The sequence below is a fragment of the Sus scrofa genome, chromosome 1 (genome assembly GCF_000003025.6).
Source record: "Sus scrofa isolate TJ Tabasco breed Duroc chromosome 1, Sscrofa11.1, whole genome shotgun sequence".
NCBI lineage: Eukaryota > Metazoa > Chordata > Mammalia > Artiodactyla > Suidae > Sus > Sus scrofa.
In genome coordinates, this window is record NC_010443.5 from 255,858,182 (window position 1) to 255,880,367 (window position 22,186).

Below are 22,186 nucleotides of genomic sequence, written 5' to 3' on the forward strand. Positions count from 1 at the left end.
AAATACAACTGCTGGGTTTATTTCCCCTCCTTCTTAGACTGTGAGTACAAGGTCCTTCTTTTAGAATGACAAGAACATCTATAAGGAGCTTTCTTTTCCCCGCCCTGACTCCAGATATTTTTCCAGATTATAATTTATATCTGAAAACATTTCCTATGGTTTAGAGATATTTTTAGAAGTACGAGGGTGGCCTAGGGCAAAACGTGAAACATTTTTTTAAACATCCAACTTCTGTTTTTTAACTTTTTTAACGTTAAAATTTTTAACATTAAAGTCTTTAAGGTTTTTTAACGGCCAGCTTCTCCGTTTCTATCCTGAGCTTCCAGCTTGCACCTTGTCCCTTTCACCATCCCAGCAAGACTTCCTTGTGCCCTGTTTCATTCTCTCAGAAATGATGAGAGAGGAGCTGACAGCTCCGATATTTACCACTGATAATTTACCTCCTTCTGGAAATCACTGATTCCTTCTCATTGGAGCCTTTGGTGCCTTAAACCAGAGAAACAGCCATTTCCAGGCAGCGAGTGTCAGAGGGAGAAAATGTCCCTGCCCTTTTCGGTTCTTCTGGCCAGCCTGAGAATTAGGTTGACATGACAGATTAACAGCAGAAAAATCACACAACAGCTTAATCACGTGTATGAGCCAGAGACTTGGGAGCTGTCCTCGACCAAGCCAGCTGTCCTCGACCCTCACCTTAAACACCATCTTCAGCCAAGGACAAAAGAGGACGTGGTGGTGGAGGGGTTGACTTCAGAGCGAAGGAAGGCCATGCACGTGGAGATGGAAAAGTAAATGTTTGGTAAACAAATGTTTGCTGGGTCCTGCCCAGACAATGGGACACAGAGGGGAATTTTAGCAGAGACGGTGCGAGGCTCCTCCCTGTCTTCATGCCTAGATCTGACTACCTTCTCTAAGGAACACGGCCTCTACCTGCATTCTCATTCTTTGGGCAGTTGGGGGTGGTAAAAAAAAAAAAAAAAAAAGCCTTCTTCTAAATCTCCTGTGTCTTAAAAATAATCACCCTGAGTCAACTTTTCTGCCATGGAGACACATTTTAGGGTGGCAAATTGTGTTCCCCTATAAGAATAACAAATACGTGTGGACTGTACACTTGGAAAGGGAGGTGACTGGCCCAGTGTTATTTTATAGGCAGCTCACTACCTCATTTATAAGCACAGAAAGGCAGAGGAGACCCTCCCTGCATAGGCAGAGGAGAAAGCCCATGAGAAATTGGGATTTTGGCATGAGGAGCTTTTAGACTAATGCTGTAGTTAATGTATACAACACTCTGGACAAAGGACCTCTATTTGTATACCTCTGGTGGTGGGGAGCTCACTACTTTAGGAAGCTTGCTGTTATGTGTTTCTCATCATGAAGTACATTCTTAGAGCCCACTGTGTGCTACGAGGATCTCAAATCCTTTGGAGAGAGGAGTTCCCCTTGTGGCCCAGTGGAAACGAATCTGACTAGTATCCATAAGGATGCAGGTTCCATCCCCGGCCTCGCTCAGTGGGTTAAGGATCCGGTGTTGCTGTGCGCCGTGGTGTAGGTCACAGACATGTTTCAGATCTGGTGTTGCTGTGGTATAGGCTGGTGGATACAGCTCCAATTCAACCTTAGCCTGGGAACCTCCATACGCCGTGGGTGCAGCCCTAAAAGACAAAAAAAAATCCTTTGGAGAAATGCAGTGCTGTGTATTTGCCCTCCAGCCAGATCACCCTGCAGGCTAGGTCATCATGTCTACTGCAAAAGGAACAGTGCCAGAGCAATATGGGATTTACAAGCACTTTCACCTACTCTAGTAGGAGGAGAGAGGATTTTGGAGATCTGGTTTCTGCAACCAAGCAGAAGGCTCATTTGCCCATGGCACAGAAAGCCAACTCTGACAATAGGAGTTTGCAGCAATGTAAGGATTTATTGCAGGGTGGCAAGCAAGGGAGTGGAGACAAGCCTCAGATGCACTCCAACCTGTCTTTTTTGTTGTTGTTTTGTTTTGTTTTTTTAGGGTGAAGAACAAAGGGGCTGGGATTAATCACCATCTTATGACATTTCTGTGCTATTTCTTTATCTCGTTTTGAGAGTCAGGGAGTCTCTGGTTTAAGACTCTGGCTGGGTGGTCCATGGCTTGGGGGTGTGTGAGCTCATCTTGCCCTGGGGAAACATCCTGAGTTGTACATTAATGACGATATCAACAAGAGTAGTACATTAGCAATGTTATGGACAACCGCAATTTTAGTCATGGGATTCTGTTGATACATGTTCAGTTAGCACAGGATTGAGGTCATAGGGGAGAAGAGAGGGCATAAAGTTTTGGATGGAGAGATTTAATCATAAACTCAATACAGGAACTCGGTTTGAGGGAGAACTCAGGTTCATTTCAAAAACAATTCCAAAAAATGTACTACAATTTACGTCAAAGAGTGTTCTGCCTATGTTCTCTTCAAGGAATTTTATGGTTTCATATCTTACATTTAGATCTTTAAACTATTTTGAGTTTATTTTTGTATATCATATGAAGAAAAATGCTTATCTCGTTTTCCATGTAACTGTCCCGTTTTCCCAGTACCACTTATTGAAGAGACTGTCTTTTCTCCACTGTATATTCTTGCCTCCTTTGTCATAAATTAATTGACCATAGATGTTTGGTGTCTCTAAAGCAAAAGAAATGAAATAAAAAAGTAGCAAATGGAACCTAATAAAACTTAGCTTTTATCAGAACAACACTGATAAAATGAAAAGACAACTTACCGAATGGGATAGAATATATGCAAATGATATGACTGACAAGAGGCTAATATCCAAAATACATAAATAGCTCATACAATTCAATATCAAGAAAACAACCCAATTAAAAATGGGCAGAAGAGATGAATAGACTTTTTTCAAAGAGGACATACAGTTGCCTAACATACACATGAAAAGATGCTCAGTATCACTAATTATTAGAAAAATGCAAATCAAAACATCAAGCTATCACCTCATACCAGATGACTGTCATCAAAGTCTACCACAAAGGTTGTATAGGGTGTGGAGAAAACAAAACCCTTATTTATTCCTGGTGGGAATGTAAATCAGTACAGCCACTATGAAAAACAGTATAGAAGTTCCTCAAAAAACGAAAAGTAGAACTACCATATGATCCAGCACCTTCACTCCTGAAATATGTATCTGGAAAAAAATGAAAACCCTAATTTGAAGAGATATATACACCCCAGTGTTCACAGCAGCACTATTAACAATAGCCAAGGCATGGAAGTAACCTAAATGTCCATCAACTGATTGATGCATGGATAAAGAAGACATGGTATATACATACAGTGGAATATTACTCAGCCATAAAAAGACTGAAATTCTGTCATTTGCAGAAATGTGGACGGACCTAGAGAATATTATGCTTAGTGAAATAATTCAGACAGAAAGACAAATACTGTATGCTATCATTTATATGTAGAATGTAAAGAATAAAAGAAACAAATGTATGTAACAAAACAAAAACAGACTCATAGATATAGAAACAAGCTAGTGGTTACCAGTGGGGAGAAGGAAGGAGGGAGGAGCAGGATAAGGGTAGGGGATTAAGAGATATAAACTACGTATAAAATAAGTGAGCAACAAGGATATATCATACAGCACAGGGAATTATCACCATTATTTTGTAATAACTTTTAACTGAGTATGATCTATAAAAATACCAAATCACTATGCCACGCATCTAAAACTAACAATACTGCAAATCAAGTATACTTAAATAATTTTTAAAAAGGCAATTATAGGTGAAATAGCAAAGTCTGATGGTGAAGACACTGCCTCTGGATCCAAAGCACCTGAGCACAAAGCATGGCTCCACTGCTCTCTGCATAAAACTGGCCAGCTTACTCCACCTCTGTGAGCCCTGGTTTTGGCATCTGTAAAATGAGATGAATAACAGTATTTGCTTCTTAGGGGTGTTAAAAGATTAAATTATCTAATACATGCAAAGTATTGACAGCACTGCCTTGCACAAAGTAGGCATTTAGTAAATGTTTGCTATTATTTTGTTATTATTAATATTGCTATTATTACTAATAATATTACTAATATTATTAGTATTCCTCTGGCTTAGCCTCATACTGAGGAGTCCTAATCCTTCAAGTGCAAAATCACTTCACATAGGGATTCAGCACTTGGGTGTTAAATCCTTGCATTGGCGAGGATCTTACTATGTCTTACTATGTATTAAGCTATTAACCTTCACAGTCCCATTTCTTCTCTCCCAAGTTCTATCATATGGGCACATTTTGTTCTTCCCTGTGTTACAGCTGGGAAACCCAAAGCTCAGAGAGGTCAAACGCCTTCCCTAAGGTCTCCGCTTAAATGTCACATCCTCAGAGACAGATGCTTCAAACCACCCAATATAAAGCAGCCACCCACTCCCTTTTACATTTACTCTAAGATTACTGTCTATCATTTACTATTAGCTGGAATTGTCTTCTATTTCTATTTATGGTTTTATTTTCTGCCATCCCAAGACCTCTAGGAACAGGAGCCCTTCCTATCTCCACACAGAATCAATCTCCCCACGCCCATCCTTGCACCTGGTTTGCTGCAGGCCTTTGGTAAACATTTGTGAAAGGAATAAATGAAGGACACTGGGAGGCATAGCAGAATAGAACAATTATTCTGTGAGAGCCCCTGAAGGAGCTGGCTTTGCATTTAGAGCTCACTCTCATTTCATGACCTTGGGCAATTGACTTCCTCTCTCTAATTAGTGAAATGAGAACAATTAGCTCTACTTCCCCATTGCTGTGGTGAGGAAAAATGAACTCAGGTTATAGATCACTTAGCAGAGTGCCTGCAAATCCTGAGGGCTTGGTAAATGCCAGCTCTTACTCATCTGAGGGGACAGGCTTTGTGGGGCTTGGTTTAGCATCCTCCCTGCCATTGTCTTTGCATATATGGCAAATTATGAATAATAACTGATGGGCACAGGGAAGTTCAATAAACCGAAAGCCATCATCTTTTTTTTTTTTTTTTTTGTCTTTTGTCTTTTGTTGTTGTTGTTGTTGTTGTTGCTATTTCTTGGGCCGCTCCCGTGGCATATGGAGGTTCCCAGGCTAGCGGTTGAATTGGAGCTGTAGCCACCAGCCTAGGCCAGAGCCACAGCAACGCGGGATCCGAGCCGCGTCTGCAACCTACACCACAGCTCACGGCAACGCCGGATCGTTAACCCACTGAGCAAGGGCAGGGACCGAACCCGCAACCTCATGGTTCCTAGTCGGATTCGTTAACCACTGCGCCACGACGGGAACTCCTGACAGTTCTTTTTTAATGGAGAGCTGGACTGAGCGTTCTCATTATTTTTCTTTCAGACGGAATGCTCCCTTTTAAACTTAAGTCTCTCAGTGCCACCTCATAGGTAACCATCTTATTTCTTTCCACAAGCCCAAGGAACGTATGAAAAGGAATCCTAAGACAAGACATTAAACTTAGCGGAGAGCAGGGAGAGCTTAGAGGTTGCCCAGTGTGACTCCTTCCTCTGTCTGGGAAACTTGAGGCCCAGGAGGGGAAGGGATTCCCTTCATGATGACAAAGTAGACAAGCCAGGACTTGAACCCAGGTCTCCTGAGCACAGTTTTGTCATCTTTCACCAACACTTCTAGAGAAAAACAACCAAAAACCCCACAAAACCCAAAACAGATCCCAGACACTTATCTCCACTCCATCAACCTTGCACTCTTCATAACCACTCCCAAGGGAAGAAGGATGACAGTGACAAGAATGTGTTGTTACTTGTTTATTTTAAATTTCTGAGCCCCACCTTGCATTCGTCTGCACCATGGCCTCCGTCTCGGAGCTCACCTGCATCTACTCTGCCCTCATCCTGCACGACGATGAGGTGACAGTCATGGAGGATAAGATCAATGCCCTCGTTAAAGCAGCAGGTGTCAGTAAATGTTGAGCTATTCTAGCCAGGCTTGTTTGCGAAGCTGAGGAAAAGAAAGTAGAAGCGAAGAAAGAAGAATCCGAGGAGTCTGATGATGACTTTGGTCTTTTCGACTAAACTTCTATAACACATTCAATAATAAAAAGCGGAGCTATTTGCTGAAAAAAAATAATAAATTTCCATCCAGGGGCTCCTGGGTCTAGCATGTTTACATGCGAGATTAGGCTACTCTTTGCTCCCATTGGTCATTTTTCCACTAAGAAAGAGAGCTGCGTCAGTGTTGGGTTAGCTCAGCCTGAGGTGGGCAGACACACTGACACATGTTTTCATCTGTTAGGACCAGCGAAGAAAGGAAACTGGTGTACTGACTTCTTGTTGAGGCCTCACCATTTAGCCACGAACGTTTCGCTTACTAAACAAACTGCTCGGTAGCATCAAGACTCTTGGATTCTTTTGAGAGAACTTTGTGCGACACTCAATTCTTGATTCCCCAATAAAACAACACAGCTGTTCCCCTGCAGCTCGTCTCTCAGCAGGAGCTGTAAAATCATATTTAATCATCTCTGCTTTAAAAGCCATCCAATTTCCTCTAGGGCTCTGGCGTGCTTCCCAGGCCAGGATGGCCCTGTGGACTTGTCAGCGGCAACAGCCCAGGCGGAGGGCGCTGCCGTTTAGAGAGCGCTTTTGCTTCCTCCTGTGCCAGGCCCTCTCTTGGGTACTTTATAGTCGATGCTATTTAAGCCACATTGCCATCCCATGAAGTAGGGATGACTGTCAGGTTTAAAGACAAAGAAACTGAGGCTTAGACGTGTCAAGTCCTTGGTCCAAAGTCAGAAGAAAACAAGCTAGAGAACTGGGGTTCAGCCAAATACTCTCTACTTCCAAAACCTGAGCTGTCTCGACCTTCAGTCTGGCTTTCTACATCAACAAGTACCAAGAATTATGCAGGGGTGAGTAAGAGTCAATTTGACCAGTATCATCAAAGCCGGTGATGGAGAGTCCCTGCCAAATGCTATGGGCTTTCAATTCCCTTAAGGGTCCCAGCTTTGTCTCCCATGATGACATTTTCTATTAGAATTTGAATGCCCTGCATGTCATCTTTTATTCAACAATCTTTGGGAGTTCCAGTGGTGGCGCAGTGGCAGTGGAAAAGGAATCCGACGAATATCCATGAGGATGCAGGTTTGATCCTTGGCCTCATTCTGTGGGTTAAGGATCCAGCGTTGCCATGAGCTCTGGTGTAGGTTGCAAAGGCAACTTGGATCCAACATTGCTGTGGCTGTGGGAACCTCCATGTGCCATGGGTGGGGCCCTAAAAAGCCAGAAAAACAAACAAACAAACAACCACCAATCCTTGATGACCACGATATAGAATTCATTCTCCAAAGTGAGGGGGAAGAATACAAAGAGAAAATGGATATGGATCTTGCCCTCAAGAAGCTCAGTCTAGGAACAGAGGTAAAAGAGCAACATAAAATATTCTAAAGAGAGGTCCAAAGCGATACATATTATGAGTGGGCCAAAGTATGACAGGGTCTGAGAAAGAAAAATTCTCTTCCAGCAGAGGCGTCAGATTCGGCTTTATGGAAGAATACAAGAATCAAGATAACTAACACTAGCCGCTGTGACACACAGGCCCCAAATACCAGTGGCTTAACATCATAAAAACGTCTTTTCCATCTTCTATTGGGGCTCAGTGGGGTTCTCTTCTAAGTGGTGCCTAAGGACCCAGGCTTCTTGCTTCATGGGGTGTTCTCCTTTGACAGCCCTGTCTCTTGCCATGTGCACAAGGAAGAGAGGAGAGAGTGGAGAGTCAGTGAAAGGTTGAGAACCAGGCCTGGAAGTGGCTTACTTCACTCAGCTCCCAGGGGACAGACTCAGTAACACGGCCCCAAAATAACGGCGAAGGAGCCTGCGAAGTAGGTTGATTCTGCATGTTCCGGTCAAGAGAAGCCTCATTGAGCACCTCGTGTTATTTCTGCCTAAAGGATACTAACACAGATATTGTGGAATGTTTTAATTGTGCATATTGAGAGACAAACAGGATGTAGATAGTGGAGGGAATGTCAGAGGGACACTGGGATATTTGGGCTGGAAGATAGTTGATAGATATGGAAAAGCCTTGAGTGACAAGCATTTCCCCAAGTGTGTTCTCCTGAAGGTCAGTGAACATCATGTTAAGAATGCTATGTGTGGTCAGACTGATTTTGGGAAAGCTGGTTATCAAATTGTTTTGGTTCCTGCAGGAGTTCTCGAGATTTGGGGAAAGAGTCAGGGAATCTCAAGTAGAATAAACTTTTTGATCACAAAAATCTTTTTTTCACAGATTAATATTTTGTGAACACACTTTCTATAAGGACTCTGAGGCAATGGAGAGGCATTGAGAAAATGCCTCTCCAAAAAGCAGATGAGAAAAATGATCAGAATTGCTTTTAAAAGTATAAACCAGGGACATCTTTCAACTTACCAGAGTTGATCAACTGGTAATAGCTGGCAACACTGCTGTTAGGAGAGGAATCACGGACCTCACCTGCATTTACCTGAGAAAGTGCTGTGATTGATGAATAATGCCTTCTATGGATTAAAGAACGCAGAGGTGCAATGGTTAAATGGCAAAACCCTGGCCCTCACGGCATGAGCAATTTAGCGTGGGTGACAGAAAATAGCATGAAAAATAATTATACCGTATGATGAGTCATGACATGTTAAGCAAAATAAAATAAAGCGTCTGTATCCATCAGGAGAGGCTAGGTTATGGTGGAGTAGTCAACAACTCTGGAATCTCAAAGATTCTTTTACAAGCCTCAGGCCCATCATGGCCAAGAGAGGCCTCTGCTCCCACATTCTCACTGCCTTCCTCGCTCTAGTACCCAGACTGATGAAGCAGCTAATATTTGTAACACTGCTGCTAATCTTGGCATAAGGAAAGAAAAAGAGTTCTCCCCTTCCTGGGGGTCACCTGGATAATGCAATACACAGCCTGGAAGTGACACAGATTATTTCTGCACATAAACTGCACTGAACTGAACTGATTACTTGGATTGATCCAAAATGTGGAATCGGGAAGTACCGTCCAATCATGTATCTGGATTGAGGGGAAATCTATAAATCTGGCAAATGACAATAGGGCTGTTTAGGGCATAATAAAGAATTTGGCTTTTCCTATGAGTAAAATGAGATGCCATCAGAGGGTATGATCAGAAAAGTGAGTGAAGAATGAAATGGAACTTCACTGAGATCTTGGCTCAGCTATTTACAATGTGCATGGTGGGATACTGTCAACTAAGATAATAAAACCTACCTTATTGTGTTGAAGATTAACTTTTTATATATATACACACATACACACATATAATTATATAGAATATTTTTCTATACCTATGTTAGGTATAGAATATTCGGTTTGAAGATTAAATTATATATAATTATATATATATAAAATATTAGGTATAGAAAATTTTTCCATAAACAGTGATTGATTGAATTTTCTATGTACCTCTTTGTTTTATAAAATAAGCATTAATTTCACCAAAAACAACAAAGTATTTTCATCATTAAATTCACAAGGCCTAACAAGGTTTGCCCCACTTTACTCTCTTAATAGGTATGCATAATCTCCAAGGCTGGCCGAGAGTAGGTGCAAGATGCAGAGAACATCTGCTTATGTGTCCTTCTTAGAATTCATAGTTTATCAAAAAAAGTGGGGGGGCTGTCACCTTGAATATGAAAGGTCAGGATAGCAATTCGTAAGCCCCAGTTAATGATCAAGCTCCCCGGCTTCCCAGCTGCAGAGTCTGGTAGAGGCATGTTCTCTGTGACCCATGGCTTGAGGAACTGTTTTGGAATAGGATTAGCTGTCACCTTCTATTTCTGAGATAAGATATGACCTACCCATAGCTGACACATCTGTCAACCCCACAGAGTCTTTGTTCAAAGAGAAAGGTAGCAGCAGTTGCCATGCCTAGAAATAGAATTACAAGAATCCTGAAAAGCTTGCTCTGAGTGTGTGTCATCAGTATATGCATAGAGGTGCCACGGTCCAGGGTCAACCTTAAGGTACAACGGAGGAGTTAGGGATGCTTGCTGTGCTCCTCTGCATGTGTCTCCTCTCACTGCATGGTCTCTTTCCCACATCCCTGCCATCTTGGTCAAGCAGTAATGCTAACTTTGGCTCACCCAGTCAGCTCCTTTCCCTCGTCCCATCCTTGTCTTTTCTCTAAAGGTACTCATCTTTTACGCCACTGAGCACATTCAGCCAGTAGCTGTGAACATAGAGACCAGAATATCATAGCTATGATGAACACCCATTTTGATTTGCTCAGGACAGTCATGGCTTTTGCCTAGGGCATCACCTGAGACTGGGCTTAACCTGTTTGGGAGCTCATTCTTGCCTTGGGAGCTGAACTTTGTATTAGAGACATGCCTCGGGGGAGAGACATCAAATTATGGTCCTTAATTCCTATGGGTTCAAATACTTTGGAAACCATCTCGATAATGCTGATTTCTGGGTCTTATCTTGGACCTGTCTAACTAAGCTGATTGGAAATGGGATCTGAAGATGTAAAAGCTCACAGATTTTTTCAATCCTCATGAATGTTTAGAAACCACTAGGTTAGTGGCTGTTTGAACAGATCAGTGCAATGAAAGAACATACATATTATCAAGACCCAATAAGGGTGGCCGCCACTATCTTCATCTGATCATTGAGAAAACAGAATCAGAGGAGTTACAATTAGAAGAAGACCCAAAATATTTGGTTACAAAAGAGGGAGATAATTGTTCTTTGCCATCTTACAAGGGAGTGGCAGTGAAGTGCCTGCCCAGATTCATGTCTCCTTGAAGCAGGAGGGCCTTTCCATAGCTTGGGGAAAATAAAACGATTTAGGCTGAAACACTTATTTTGATCCGTTGGCGAACATTTTTCTTAAAAGTCTGGAAAAAAAAAACCCGTACAATCAAGCATAAAATGATCCTATCACCTTGAGTGAACCCCTTGAGATCCTGCTGCCTCTGACTGTATCTAGAAAGTCAGGGGAATTTTCCAGGGCAAAAGTGACTCTTGCCTGAAGTTTGTGTTTCTATTCATGTTAAAGGAATTGGAAAAAAGCTTAGATTTTTGGGAAATAGTAACTCATGGGTTACCAAGCAGATGGCAATTTCCCCTCTGCATCTTGTCTAAAAACACGCATTGAGTGTGTCACAAGCAGAGCCCAGCCTGGGTACAGCTCTATTACTCAGTCTGAAAGCATTTGCTTCTGAATTTCTCATGTCGGCAAGGATATAAATACAGACCTTAGAACGTTTGTAGTGAGGTGGTTTTGGAAACCTGCAGGGGTAGCAGTATCAGTACAGAATCTGGAGAAAGAACATTTGTTTTGGAATAGGTTTGATTTATAGAAGGAGCACTTTGATCCCTTCCTTTGGAAGCACAATTTTCCTCTGACCAGTTCGTTTTTGGCCATTGCCCATAAGGCAATCATTCATTTACTCCTTATTCAACCAACAGAGAGCAAGAGTGCTGATTTAGAGCAAAGACAGTCAAACTCTAATGGGCATACACATCACATCAGGACCTAGTTAAAATGTGGATAGTGGCAGTTCCCATTATGGCTCAGTGGTGACAAACCCGACTAGGATCCATGAGGATGTGGGTTTGATTCCTGACCATGCTCAGTGGGTTAAAGATCTAGGGTTGTTGCTGTGAGCTGTGATGTAGGTCACAGATGCGGCTTGGATCCTGGTTGCCATGGCTGTGGTGAAGGCCGGCAGCTGCAGCTCCAGTTTGAGCCCTAGCCTGGGAACCTCCATATGCCACAGGTGTGGCCCTAAAAAGCAAAAAATAACAAATAATTTTTAAAAATGCAGATAGTGATTCAAGAGGCCTGAGACACTGCATTTCTAACCAGTTCCCAGGTGATGTGATGTCAGCTGGTCAGTGGGCCACACTGAGTAACCAGGGCACGCATGGTCTTTTACCCAAGCTTTCTCATCCAAGCTTTACCACTCACTAGCTATAAGAATGGGAACGTTTACTGAACTTCCAAATCTCCATTTCCTCATTTTAAACACTTGCATGTAATACCTACAGATAATGAGAATACCTGACATACAGGCTATAGCAAGGACATTACTACAGTAATGCAGGCAAAGTGCTAAAATAACTTCTTTTGTTTATTTATTTATTTTTTCCATGGCATGTGGAAGTTCCCAGGCTCGGGGTTGAATTGGAGCAGCAGCCACAGCCACAGCCATGCAGGATCCGAGCCGTGTCTGCGACCTACACCATGGCTCATGGCACGCCAGATCCTTAACCCACTGAGCGAGGCCAGGGATCGAACCCACATCTTCATGGTTCCTAGTCGGGTTCATTAACCACTGAGCCATGAAAGGAACTTCCGATTTCTTATAACATCATCTTGTATCAGTTAATGTGTTCTATCATTATAACCAGGCATTTATTGTTTGCCTAGCACATACTAGGGCTCTGGGAAGAGAAATAGAAGATGTGATTCTTATCTCCTGGGACTGAATAGCCTGGTAGGTAAAGCAGATAGGCAATGTACAGATATATTCATCTCCAGTAAGTTAGCAGATGGACCAGGTTAGCAGATGCTGTGATGGCAGAATTACTTGTCAGGGAGTCAGGAAGCCTGGGTCCCTTTTTCCTTTGTCATAAGGATTTTGCACAAGTTCCTTTCCTTCTCTAGATTGCCCTCTCCCCATTCACTACAGAACAATTATACTAGACCACACAGTCCCACATCCCATGTCATGACATGCTAACTTTATGATCCACGGTCAAGTTTCTTATACTCCCAGAACTTATCTTCCTTATTCACAAAGTCGAAACTATAAAATGGCAGTTGTGAGGATTAAATAGATTAGTATAAATTACTCCGATAATTATCTTGCTTCCTTGAACCCTCAATAAGTGCCACTGCCATCATTATCAATCATCAGCAGCAGCATCCTTTACTGACTTTTTTCTTACTCTTTCTTACTAGCTCCCTGACTTAGCCAAGCCATATGAGCCACTACACAGGGCTTTCTGAAACTGCTCAACTGGATACTGTATTTTTTTGGTGGTGGGGGTGCTTTTTGTCTTTTTAGGGCTGCACCTGCGGCCTATGGAGGGTCCCAGGCTAGGGGTCTAGTCGGGGCTGTAGCTGCTGGCCTATACCACAGCCATAGCAACGCAGGATCCCAAGGTGTGTCTGTGACCTACACCACAGCTCACGGCAAGGCTGGATCCTTAACCTTCTGAGGGAGGCCAGGGATTGAACCCATGTCCTCATGGATGCTACTCGGGTTGGCTAACCACTGAGCCACAATGGGAACTCCTGTTTTTCAATTTTATTTAGACTGGTTCATAAAACTAATCAATTCCTTAAACTGGAGGTAAGCAAAAAAAAAAAAAATCTTAAAGGGCCAGGCATTAAATATTTTAGGCTTTGCCATAGGCAATATGTAAATAAATGAGAGAGACTGTGTTCCAAAAAAACATTATTTACTGAAAAAGGAAGTGGGATGGATTTGGCCCACAGGCCAGAGTTTGCTTGTCTTTGCTTTAAACTAAAAAACTGTACATGTTTTGTGATTTACGGGGAAGTCACACAAATTTTGACCTGCAAAAATGCATGATATTGTAGCAAAGTTCACGGCTCTGTGCCCTTCTCCACCTATCATCAGCTATGCCTTCATGTTAAGACCCTCATGGCCTTAGAAACACAGAATCTTACCTTGGAGAAGGGCTTCCGAGGTCAAACCTCCCCTTTTTGAAGCTAAGGTAAACTGAGGCGCAGAATGGGGAACTGGTTTACTCCGGCAGCTGCTCCAGGACAGAGCCAGTCCCAGAATCCTGGTTTCATGACTCCAGGTCAGGGACTCTGTATATATCTTTTCTTTAGCTTGAAAGGAGGAAGAAATCATTTCCTTCAGAAAAGAGAAGGAAAAAAAAAAAAACACCCCTCTACTTCCACTAGGGTATTAACACAGAAATGGATATTTTTCAATCTTCCCGTTAATGGATATGCCATAGTCAGACCTGAAAACGCTACTCTGTCTTCTTAATGCAAAAACCAGTTTCTTGTCCTTGTCACTTGGATCTCATATTAAAGGTCTCCTTTCATTTCTAGTAAAACAGAAAAACACCCTCTCCTTCCACTCCCATCTACTCGAATTCCAGAATCATTTCTTTGGCAGTAAATCTGCAGTGAATGAGATGGCCACTCACACCCATCCACTTCCTATGCCAGAGAAGAAGTGGGAACAGAAAGCCCTGGGATGGAAACAGGCTGCTTTCTGCTAGACTCTGAAGAGAAATATCTCCTCTCTTTTAACGTGCCATTTTGATTTCTTTGTCTTGATCTTGCTGAGCTGCACTGGGGCAAAAAATCACGGTGATAGTAACAACAACAACAGCAACAGCGGCAAAAACAATAATCATGGTTTCCGGAGCACATACTCTTTGCCAGACGTTATACTAAATGCCTTACTCACGCGTGGGAGCATCATGCATCCCATTTTACAGATGAAGAAACAGAAGCACAAAAAGGATAAGTAAGCCAGGCAAAAAATTATGTTCAACGTCTCCCTCCAAATAGGTACACAATTTTGAGGTCAAAATGGATGCTGTGGACGTGTATGATTCCATTATATGACCTGTCCAGAGAAGGCAAGTGTGTAGAGAGAGACTCCTGGGAGTGACTGGAATGTTCTAAGATTCTAGTGGGTGATGCTTTCACAACTTGATAAATTCACTACAAATCGTCGATTGTTTCCTATCTAAAATAAGTCAATTTTATGGCATGTGAATTAAACTGAGTAAAGCTGGAAAATATGAATCATGTGGACAGAAGTTGAAAAGGCTTTTCTTCATCCTCACAGCTACTCCTTCCATGTGCGTATCTTCATTTCTCAGCCACAGTCAGCCTGAGCATAGAAGGTCTCTGCTCTCCCAGCAGGTTCAGCTCCCATTTAATCTTGGAGGACAGGATGATGAGGGCTGAGGGCTCCTTCTCCTTCAGGGCTAACTTCTTGCCAAAACAATAATCCTGGAATTTGAGTGGGTGTAGGTAGAGGAAGAGAGTGCTCCTTTGCTTTAATAGAAATGAAACTATTATTATAAATGGAATATGACAAGAACAGGGGACCGTTGTTTCCCATTAAGAGGAAACAAGCCCAAGTTAATATATTTAGAAATTGTTACTGTGGTAGTCCATTTATGTATTTACTTATTCACTCAACATAGATTCATCAAATCCATGCTATGTGCCAAGACTCTTTCTGGACTCTGGGGATAAGACAGTGAACACCTTAGTCGGTACCCTTCTCCTCCTAGAGCTCACACCCAGCAGGCGACCCACCCTCCTCTTTCTACCTTTGTGAAGATCCTACTTACTCTCCCAGGCTCTGACTCTACTTGGAGTTAACCTCTTCCATACAATCAGTCCCTCAAATTGCTTTATCTACCTCTTTTCCATGACACCAGTTATGTCTAACTAGCACTGGAGTTACATTTGTGCATGACCAATTATTAGAATCACCTTCTCTGTAAGTCTATAAGGACCTTCCTTGAATATGTGGTGACTAAGTCATCTTCTTGCCCATCAAAATGCACATAGTAGATGCTCCATTAGCCTCTAGTATAGGAATGTGTTCATTTCCTCTTTTTTTTTTTTTTTTTTTGTTTTTGCCTTTTTCTAGGGCCACTCCCATGGCATATGGAGGTTCCCAGGCTAAGGGTAGAATCAGAGCTGTAGCCGCTGGCCTACGCCACAGCCACAGCAACACAGGATCTGAGCTGCGTCTGTGACCTACACTTCAGCTCATGGCAACGCCGGATCCTTAACCCACTGAGCAAGGGCAGGGACCGAACCCGCAACCTCATGGTTCCTAGTCGGATTTGTTAACCACTGAGCCATGACAAGAGCTCCTGTTCATTTCTTCATTAACCAAATACAGTGGGCAACTTTGAAGATGACAGGTGATTCTTTGGGGCATTATATTGAGTGGTGAACAAGGTTCCTGTCCTCGAGGAACTTACCTTGACTTAGACACAGTGAGTTCAGATAATGACTAACACAAAGGACATAAGCAGAGGGTAACATATTGGGGATGGCAGCAGGCAGCTGACCTCAGAAGTCAGAGAAGGCTTCTTCAAAGATGTGACATTCGATCTGAGACATGAAAAATGAAAAAGGACCACTCCTATGAACAGTTAGGAGGAAGAATGTTCTAGGTCAAGAGAATAGCAAATAGGAGTTCCCGTCGTGGCGCAGTGGTTAATGAATCCGACTAGGAACCATGAGGTTGCGGGTTCGGTCCCTGCCCTTGCTCAGTGGGTTAACGATCCGGCGTTGCCGTGAGCTGTGGTGTACGTTGCAGACGCGGCTCGGATCCTGCGTTGCTGTGGCTCTGGCGTAGGCCAGTGGCTACAGCTCTGACTAGACCCCTAGCCTGGGAACCTCCATATGCTGCGGGAGCGGCCCAAGAAATAGCAACAATAAAAAGACAAAAAGACCAAAAAAAAAAAAAAAAAAGAGAATAGCAAATAAAAAGACCCAGAGGCAAGAAAGAATTTGGAGTGCTGGGAAAAAAAAGACAAAAGTAGCTAGAGCCTCGTGAGGAAGAGCAGAGGGCTTGGGAGGTAGTCAGGGTTAGGTCATTAGGGGCTGGCAGGCCACTCTGAGAAGTTCAAATTTCATTCTAAGTGTGATGGATGAAGGCTCTTAAAAAGCAAAGTGACACTGATCTGATTTATAGTGTAGTGAGGTCATGTTGAATTCCTTGTGAAGAATGTACAGGGGAAGGAAGCCTAAAGCAGTGAGATCTGGAATAAATAACTTGTAGTGTAAGATTCCCTGGGGAGTAGCCTGGAGACCTGGGTCTAGATTACAGTGATCTCAGCGTTATCAGACATGTATATCTGAGTTTACTCAAACCCAGTGCACTGAACGTTCTGGCATCAAATCTTCCTGTTAATTTTATGGATCTCCTTATGCACATCTAAGGTTATATACCTGTATTACAACCAAGAATCAGAGTTCTGGGCATCTCTTGATGTTGTGTCATATACTGGGGGAGCTTCTGCGTCTCATTCCTTCTGCAGGGAAGCTGATGTACTTATCATCCCAGGGTAACTCTAACTGCAGTTCTCATTACTGTCTTTTACTGGCCAAACTGCTTGCTTTGGCAGTCCACACACTTCTACTCATTAACAGGAGTCCCTTTCAAACACAGGCTCCTCATTTGAACACTTTTTTTTTTTTTTTTGTCTTTTGTCTTTTTGAGGGCCACACCCGTAGCATATGGAGGTTCCCAGGCTAGGGGTCGAATCAGAGCTGTAGCTGCTGGCCTACACCACAGCCACAGTAATGCCAGTTCTGCACCATGTCTGCGAGCTACACCACAGCTCACAGCAACGGCGGATCCTTAACTCACTGAGCAAGGCCAGGGATCGAACCTGCAACCTCATGGTTAATAGTTGGGTTCGTTAGCTACTGAGTCACGATGGGAACTCCCCTCGAACAAATATTTTATGTGGACAACATCCCATTCAATGCATCCAAAGATGAGGAAAAGATAGACAACACTGGGTGGGGAGTCAAGAGAACTACTTCTGCTTTGCACTTGACTGTAACTCCTGTCTGACCATTTATCTTCTCTGTGTCCTGCTTTCCCTATTTGTAAAATAAGAGGATTGAATTTGATAAGCTGTGAGGTTAAGTGTTTCTTTTCTTGTTCTCTAAAATGTGCTTCTTTTTAATAGTTATTTCCCCAATACGTTTTTTTCTACCGTACAGCACGCTGACCCATTTACACATACATGTGCACATTCCATTTTCTTCCATTATCATGCTCCATCATAAGTTACTAGACATACATCCCAAGTGCTACACAGCAGGATCCCATTGCTAATCCATTCCAAAGGCAACAGTTTGTATCTATTGACTCCAAGCCCCCCCCCGCCCCCCCGCAACCACAAGTCTATTCTCCAAGTCCATGATTTTCTTTTCTGTGGAAAGGTTCATTTGTGCCTTATATTAGATTCCAAATATAAGTGATATCATATGGTATTTGTCTTTCTCTTTCTGACTTACTTCACTCAGTATAAGAGTCTCTAGTTCCATCCATGTTGCTGCAAATGGCATTATTTTGTTCTTTTTATGGCTGAGTAGTATTCCATTGTGTATATAGGCCACATCTTCCTGATCCAATCATCTGTCAGTGAACATTTGGGTTGTTTCCATGTCTTGGCTATTGTGAATAGAGCTGCAATGCACATGCGGGTGCATGTGTCTTTTTCAAGAAAAGTTTTGTCCGGATACATGCCCAAGAGTGGGATTGCTGGGTCATATGATAATTCTATGTATAGATTTCTAAAGTATCTCTATACTGATCTCCATAGTGGTTTACCAGCTTTCATTCCCAGCAACAGTGCAGGAGGGTTCCCTCTTCTCCAGACCTCCTCTGGCACTTGTTATTTGTAGACTTATTAATAATGGCCATTCTGATTGGTGTGAGGTGGTACCTCACAGTAGCTTTGATTTGCATTTCTCTAATAGTCAGTGATGTGGAGCATTTTTTCATGTGCTTGTTGGCCATCTAGAATGTACTTTTGATCCCTCACTGGTCTTGTTCATTATTGTCTTCTCTGTTGTCCTCAAGGCTATTGGGGTGGTGGTTTATTATGTTTTTAATCTTTAGTACAAAAACTCACTGCAAGAATGCTCAAATTTTATTTCATCCAACTATCCAGCCAGCAAGACATACCCTCATTTGTTCACTTAAGAAACACCCTCAGAATGCCTTCTGCACATCAGACAGTGTTGAGTGGTGAGGATGCAGCATAGCATAAGATACAGTCTCTATACTCAAGGACTTCTAAGTATGAGGGCAGGGAAGATAGACACCCCCCACCATAAGCACAGTTTAGCTCAAGATATAGAGGAAGAACACAAAAGAGGCATCTAAGCCATGCTTAGAACAACCCAGACAAAGACTTCTGGATGAGGCAGCTCATAAGCCAAGTCTTGAAAGTATAGAAGAAATGAGCTAAGTGAATGAGCAGGGAGAGGTGCTCCAGGAATCTAACACATGTGACAGTGAGCCACAGTTGAGAGTCTCTAAGGAGTCCGACGTGCCTAGATGATAGAGTGAGAGGAGCCAAGGCTACGATTTAGGCAAAAATCAGATTACGCAGGGCCTTGGTGTACCATGCTAAAGAGTCACAATGAATGAAGGGTTGAAAGAGGAAAGACTCCCTTACCACATATGGAACTAAGGGCTGCAGCAGTGTGTGTTGTGTAACAGGAAATGTCTAGCACTGCACCTGCCACCTAGGATGCATTATAGCCTTGTGGTAAAACACGCAGGTTCCCAGGGCAACTAGCTCTGGCTCTGAATCCCACCTCCAGCACTTACCAGCCATGTGGCCTTAAGGGAATGTCTTAACCTTAGAGAGGCCATCTTTCTCATTTGCATTAGAGATGTTGGAAAGACTCAAGCAGAGCTTCTAGTGCAATTCGCTAGTGCAATTCAATAAATATTAACCACTATCTCAAGTAAATACTACTCTTTTCTTCCTCTGCTCCCTCCCTTTTTTCCTCTTTTCTTCTTTCCTTTCTTCAATTCCTTGATTAATAGACAAGGATGAGATTGAAAAAAACATGCATCCCAAACTCTTCTATTTTTCCACTATGCATAATAATGGTCCATCATTCCTTTGGCTCAAATGATGTCTAGATGTTGGTCTACAGCTGTTCACAACTGGATGACTCATGTGTGCACTGGCAAGAGTGGAGCGTAAATAGTCAAACCCAGTCAAGCTGGAGGCTATAGGTCCAACTCAAATCGTCCCTTTTCCTGCTTCTTCCATGGAGACAGAGGACTAAATTTCATTCTGTTCTAAAGGTTTACCTCACCACCTGGATGAGAAGAGAAGCAGAGTGTTAAATACATGGGCTTCCCAGTCAGCCCTGGGCTTTCTTCCTGGCCTTGGTGGTTATTAGCTGTGTGATATAAGCAAGTTACTTAACCCTTTGGGGCCTTAGTTTCTTAATATGTAAAATGAAGATTATATCATCTACTCATAGCTTCCCAGAGATAGTGCAAGAGACATCTGTAGCAGAGTTTGATACCCAGTGAGTTTTCAACTTATGGCATATGTTCTTATTCATTTTATTAATGTTAAAAATTTTAAGTAGCTTGTATACCAGAGCTATTGCTAGTACAAACATGGATTTATTGTTAGTGTTATCTAACAATATTTATTCATGCTAATGAATTATTATTTTTTGTTATTATTTGTACTCATATTATGAAATGGTACAGAACATAAAAATATCCCTGGTCAAAGGCTATACATGGACCACTGTTCCCATGGTAAAGACCAACAGTTAGGCAAGCTGAGATAACCTTTTGAAAAGATGGGCCAGGATTCAGTTTATCTTCTCTACAAGGTCTACGCTCAGAACCAGACTTGAAAGGTTGCTGTTGTTTCAGAAGTTATCTTCGGAGTTCCCGTCGTGGCACAGTGGTTAACGAATCCGACTAGGAACCATGAGGTTGCAGGTTCGATCCCTGGCCTTGCTCAGTGGGTTGAGGATCTGGCATTGCCGTGAGCTGTGGTGTAGGTCGCAGATGCGGCTCGGATCCCGCATTACTGTGGCTCTGGTGTGGGCCGGTGGCTACAGCTCCGATTTGACCCATAGCCTGGGAATCTCCATATGCCGTGGCAGCGGCCCAAGAATTAGCAAAAAGACAAAAAAAAAAAAAAGAAGTTATCTGGGATGGTCTTATTTGGGGCTGGAGACTAGAAAGAGGACTGTAGAATATGCTGACTGGATGTGTGGGCAGCTGCAGGTGGGTGGTCCTTCTGCTCAGGTTCATAGCACCTGCTCAAATCAAAAAGCACAAGTCTTCACAAAGAGCTGTGCAGCAATATTTTCCCATGAGGAAAGAGCCAGTGGGCCCAGAAAGGAGGAATGAAGGGCAGGGCCTGGCTATCTGGGTCAGGAAGGATTTGTAGGGAAATAAACATGGTAACTCATGAGACATCAGAGGGAATTATCTTCAAGAAAAGGACAGGCTTGGCTTAACTCATTTTTCCATGTGGTTACATTTTATTGGTGCTTGCTGGGTGACAAATCACCCATTTTTAGCTTTTATTTAGCTTTAGTTTTGATCTTATGAGTTAAGAATGACTAATACCCAAAAGAGTATGACCCTGGAGCAAAGCATGCTGGGAAAGCACATTTCTGGGTGCATGTTCCCTCTGTGCCTAGAGACTCAGATTCAAATAAAAGTCAAGACTACTGTCCCAACAGGGGCCATTGCTTTGGAAAGTAAAGCAGGGTTTTTGAATACCTCTTTGTTTGCCATTCTTATTCAGAGTTATCCAAAGACGAATCTGCTTCAAGAGAGGAGAGAGTAGTAAATTTAATTGGAGCTTTCAAACAATGTTCAGTCCAAAGCTAAGAAGCTCAAGATCAACTAAGTATTTAAAGCCACTGGCCAAATACCAAAATGAGTGTCTTCAATGGGCGTCACTTCGTGGGTCTCTCTGGCTCTGAAGAGCAAGTCCAAAGGGATGAGATTCTGTTCTTAGGTCTGTTAATGGTCAGGATGCTGGGGGAGAAAGCTAATCACCTCATTTCCTTTTCCGACTATTTTTGTTGTCCAGAGTTATACCCATAAGGGTCCGACCCTCTCTGGCTGAAAAGAAGGGAGTGTATTGGATATCTAGTTGTAAACTTTTGCATGCACTGGCTGCGACGGGTTAGTCAGAGGTTAACCTTATCTGTGGGGCTTGTTTCTCTCAACAATCCTGGGTGGGAAGCATGGTTATTAGGGCCGCTCCTTTACAGATGAGGAAAGGCGATTCTCAAGGACTTAGGTGCCTTGTGCAAGATCACACAATAACATAGTAAACAGGGCCAGAATATGAACTAGAGCCTCGCAAATTCTCTGTTCCAACTGAAACAGAAAGCGATCTTCCAAAAAAAAAAAAAAAAAGGAGTTCCTGTCGTGGTGCAGTGGTTAACGAATCTGACTAAGAATCATGAGGTTGCGGGTTCGGTCCCTGCCCTTGCTCAGTGGGTTGACGATCCGGCGTTGCCGTGAGCTGTGGTGTGGGTTGCAGACGTGGCTCGGATCCCGTGTTGCTGTGGCTCTGGCGTAGGCCAGTGGCTACAGCTCCGATTTGACCCCTAGCCTGGGACCTTCTATATGCTGTGGGAGCAGCCCAAGAAATAGCAAAAAGAC

General features: G+C 42.9%; 1 long non-coding RNA gene and 1 pseudogene across 1 annotated transcript in view; both read left to right on the forward strand.

Annotated features, from left to right (window-relative positions):
• Positions 1–22,186, forward strand: part of LOC102161373 — a 167,733-nt gene that overhangs the window by 121,597 nt on the left and 23,950 nt on the right. The window lies entirely within an intron of this gene.
• On the forward strand, positions 5,272–6,609 carry LOC110256153 (annotated as a pseudogene).